The sequence below is a fragment of the Nannospalax galili genome, unplaced genomic scaffold (assembly GCF_000622305.1).
Source record: "Nannospalax galili isolate Female #2095 unplaced genomic scaffold, S.galili_v1.0 scaffold369, whole genome shotgun sequence".
In the NCBI taxonomy this organism is placed as follows: Eukaryota; Metazoa; Chordata; class Mammalia; order Rodentia; family Spalacidae; genus Nannospalax; species Nannospalax galili.
Genome location: NW_008360318.1, coordinates 637946 through 642947, shown reverse-complemented (window position 1 = coordinate 642947; position 5002 = coordinate 637946). Strand labels below are relative to the sequence as shown.

Below are 5002 nucleotides of genomic sequence, written 5' to 3'. Positions count from 1 at the left end.
ACTTTGAGAAGCCCATAACCAAACCTGAGTATATCTTGTCTTTTCCCAGAGTGCCTCTCTATTAACCCCCATGCTTAAAACAATGTGAAAAACTTCTTTTAATAAATTCCAACTCTGTTTCACACTGGATTGCCCTGAAATTCTTTCCTATAGCAAAGTCAAGAATCCAAATTTCACCTGAGTGGAGGTATCTGGAAAACACTCCTCAGGCTGCTGCAGGTGGCAGCATGGAGCTGTCTTCTGCTGCACCACAGTGTTACCATATCAGTGCTCATATCAGAGGCATAATCATTAAGTGTATCTTATCTTTAAGGAAGCCATAGTCTGCTGAAGTCAAATAACTAGCGTAGTAAATTCATTCACAGATTACAGATACCTCAGTGGGTCTCTGCCATGTGTTACTATCATGGAAGCAAAACTTATCAGATGTTAAAGGATTTTGCAATGCGATGATAATTAAGAACTCTAGGAATGGGGAAGTAAACAGGAATCTTCCCCGGCTCCCTTTGGTTATCCAAGAGAAGTCTTTGTTTTCCAAAGCTATCACATTCCTGTATAGACCTAAGGTTTTTGCATTCCTGTAACCTTTGCATTTCTATTGCCTTTGCTGGCCTCTATTATCTTAATTACCACGTACATGCTCTGTACCTTTTGCTTGCATTCCTCACTTGAGTATAACCCCCCCCCCAAATTTGAACAAGGGGTCTGACTTCTTGATTCATGGTGTCAGTCCCACTAGTGTCAAATTAAGCTCCCTCTCCTCACCTGATTTGGGCTGTTGATCTCCGATTGTTTCCATAACATTACAAGCAGGTGATATAGACATGAAGAAGGGAAGTTGCCCGTTCCCCATCCACCCCAGGCATTTGGGCATTAGATCAGAAAGCACACAAATACTTATTCATACAAACTGATGCGAGTGCTATAAGAGCAGGTGAAACTTCACTGCTTAAAGGCCAGTGTAGTTGGACAGTGGGGCATGATGGTAGGCAGTAAGCAAAAGGGCTGTTGATTCAAGCAGGGGCAGAGAAAGCAGGGCCTGGTGAGCCACAGTAAGGACTCTGGTCTTATCTGAAGAGCAATGCCTTTGAAAGGTTTTAAGCATGGGGGATGGCATAATCAGATTTGCATTTTTAAAAAGATCACTCTAACCATGGTGAGGAAAACTTATTAGAGCAGGTCCAAAAAGTAGACAAGACCAAAAACGGAATGATATTGGCTTGGACAAGGATGACCTCTGTAGAGACAGGGATAGACCTAGTATACAGATATTTATGATGGACCCTGGACATCCTCACTGTAGGACTTAGAGGCAGCTTTTCTATAAGCACTGAATTTCTCTTGAGGTTGAAGATGCTGGGTAGATAGTGAAATGCAGGACACAGCTTAGTGTTTCTACCTTCATTCTGTATCTCCTTTACTTGACTCAGATTCATGTATGGTATTAATTATTTAAGGAATGGTAATCTTCCCTCTTCAAGGCTGAGGTCAGTAAGACTGACTACAGAAGTCTCAAGTGCCACCTTCTACAGTGTCCTGTTCCAGACCATCAGGATGCCACCTGCAAGTGTCCAGCCATTTACCTAAACCTGCCAGGAACAGGGACTCTTACAGGCAGCTGACTTCATGTTAAGACTGTCCCTCCAAACAGGGACAATCACTTCATAATGGGAATGGAACTGCTTCTTCAAGTAACAGACAAGGCTTCCTCAGATCCTCACAGAACCAGTACTGAGATAATGATCAACCAGACCACAGCTTCACCAAGACTTCCTGAATGTGTATAATTCTTATCCCTTTTCCCTAATAATCTTGGACCTCATGTTGGTACCCCCAAAGATAAGGTAAAGGATGCTTGGTCCCCTTGTCTTCCTAATATATCTATATTGAATAAATCTCTTTCCTGCCCTTTGCCACAATTTTTTTTTCCATTTCATCTGACAGGTAAATATGAGTAAATATCAACTGTGAGGGTATCAAAGATGATCCTGAACCTTCTCATTTATACTGTCATAAAAATGGCTACTGGAAACAATCTAGACACCTATCAACTGATGAATGGATAATGAAGGTGTCGAACATATGCACAATGGAATATTATTCAGCTCTTTAAAAAAATGAGATCACAAAATTCAGAGGTAAATGGATGGAACTGGAAACAGTCATCCTGAGTGAGGGAACCCAGACCCAGAAAAGCAAGCATCACATTCTCTCTAATAGGTGGATGCTGGCTTTGAGACCTTAGATATGCATGTTTCAATTTCAAAATCCAGAGGGGTCAAAAACCAATAAACAGATGTGAGCTGGGTAGGAGGAGCCCTGTGAGGAAAGGTAGAATGCAATGATATAAGAAGGGAAAAAGGGAATAATATAATAGGAAGGGTTAAATGGGTGCGGATAAGAGCACAGGGCAGAGGAGGGAGTACATGGAGGGAAAACTAACACTAAAGGCTTTTAGAAAAAACATATGGCAACCTACCACCTATAGAAGCTACTTACAGTATATACATATACATTATAAAAAGAGATTAAAAGGAGTTACGTTATAACAAGAGGGATATTGCCGCTATTAACTAGACACTATAGGCTAACAAAGTAAAAGCCCAAGCCAGGAATAGACTCCCTCTTCTGAAGCTATTGAACAGGCATCCCATAGACCGTCAAGCAACACTAGCCATTGCCCCTGCTCTTGGCTACCCACCAGAACTTCATGGTAACATCCTATTGTGAAAACACCACAAACATAAACTGTAGAACAAATAAGGAAAAACCAAGCTGGTGCTGACTTCAAAGCCTCATCTCTACTGGCTAGTTTTCATAGTGCTGGAAGGTGTTTTGCATGTTATCAAAAGAGAAAATTAATCATCAACCTTATCCAGCTGTGAATCCTACAACAACTGGCCTGCCAAGATATGCATACCCATGCAATAGTGGCATGAATATTATAGAAGTAAACAAGCACTTTCTGATTGGATTTAAGATCTGCTTTGTAGGACAGAACCCATATCCGACACTGATATCAGGCCTAGAAGTCTAAGGCCCAGAATCCTTCATTAGGGATAAAGCCTAATGTAACTATTCTGCTGAAAAGATATAGTATTAAGCTTATTTCTAATGACTTATTATTATACCCATAGATCAAAGCATCTGTCAACTCTCAGCAGAGATTCCTAACACAGTAGATGGTAATTAACACAGAGAACCACAACTGGTGCAGAGAATAAGAAGCTGCAGAATGCTTGCCCCTGGATAGAATACATGTATCAGACTTCTGCTTCCCAAGGCTAAGGATCATTGTGGAAGAGGGGGCAGAAAGATTTTAAGAGTCAGAGGAGATAGCTGACCACGAAGGAACAGAGTTTCCCAGACAGCTGAGAAGTTGCTCATATCAACTCACAGTGACAGTATGCATAAGTCCCACATAAACTCAAGCCAGACAAAATCCCAACACAGACTGGGGGAAATAGATAAGAAAACCCAACCTTGTGTGAGGAACGATTGGCAACCAAAGACTTCTGGGAAGGAGAAATTCAGTTTCATTTAATAGTGAGATTCCTACTAGGTTGACCGGGCTCCAGTGGATAAACACACAGCGAAGGGCATTTGGGGGCACGAACCTGGCTCTTTTGGCCTTTATATATATTAAAGAAATTTGGTGGGGATGTTGGAAAATAGGTGCAAATATGGGAGGGGATCTAAATTTAATCAAAATGTATTGTATGCAATTCACCAAAAATAACATAAAAAATGTTTTAATGGATATATCATTCACAAAAGTGAGGAACGCTGTGTTTCTTCTAGCTGGCTTCCCTGCTGCTGTGATAAAACACTGATCAAAAGCATCCTGGAGAGGAAAGGTTTATTTGGTTTACTGGTTTTATCATTGAGGGAAACCAAGGCAGGAAGTCAGGACAGGAACCTGGAGACGGAAACTAGAGTAGGGACCACGGAAGAATGCTGTCTACCTGTTTGCTTCCTGGCTTGGTCAGGTACCTTTCTTATACTTCCTAGTCCCACCTGCCTAGAGATGGCACTGTTCACTGTGGGTTGAGCCCTCCTATATCAATTAGCAATTAAGAAAGTGCCCCACAGACATGCCTACAGACCAATCTGATGGAGGAAGTTCCTCAACTGAGGATGCCATTCCCAGGTGTCTCTAATTTGTGACTGTTAAGGTTCAGATAGCCCTGCCCCCTCACCAACAGGATCCCAAGGACTTCTCATGCTCTTGAGAAAAGGGAACCTAGCTGATAAGCACCTTGGTCTTTGAAGTCAAGAGAAGCAGACTTTTCTCCACTGTTTGGCCAACACAGCAGGCTTCCCCTTTGATCTCCAAAGAGGACAGGTTTTAACAGTCCTGCTCTCTCACCCACCCACCCAACTTTAAAAAATAAAATACATCTTCCCACCTTCTGCAGGAAGCAGAAGCCTCCCTTTTAAAAGACCCCAGCTCAAGACCCAGGCAGACATTTTCCCTGCCCGGAACGGAACATGTCCCATGTGTTCCTTTGCTAATAAACCCTATTTTGATGGAATTTTATCTGTGCCTTGGTGGCTCATCATCCATTCGCTCATTCTCCGCCAACTTTTTACCTACCAGATGGTGCCAAAACCCGGTTCTTACTTCAAGGGACCCCGCCTGGACTTCTCCAATGCCACTAACTTGGCTTTCAAGGTGCAAAGGGGGCTGACACTTTGTGATGACTAGACCTGTGAAGCAGCTGAAAATTTGTTGTACTCCAGGGCCAAAATCTTACAAGAGACAAGCTACTACCAACACATAGTTACAACTAAAAGAGGTAAAAAGTAATAGTCTACTTGAATGAGGGGCTTGACATGCCATCTCTACTGGTCTTAACTCCTCCCCTTTCTACAATGTGATTCTAAGCCTGTTTTTCTCTAAAATAGAGTTATTTCCCTCTCTGATACTCAGATGCTCTATGTTTGCTTATGTTCCTGCCCCATCATTCCCTGAGTGCTTTCTGGTTATAATGTGAGGGTA

General features: G+C 42.2%; 1 protein-coding gene across 4 annotated transcripts in view; it reads right to left on the bottom strand.

Annotated features, from left to right (window-relative positions):
- The window catches only part of Cpne4 (copine 4), a 592536-nt gene that overhangs the window by 518144 nt on the left and 69390 nt on the right, over nucleotides 1–5002 (bottom strand). The gene's annotated exons all lie outside the window — the stretch shown is intronic.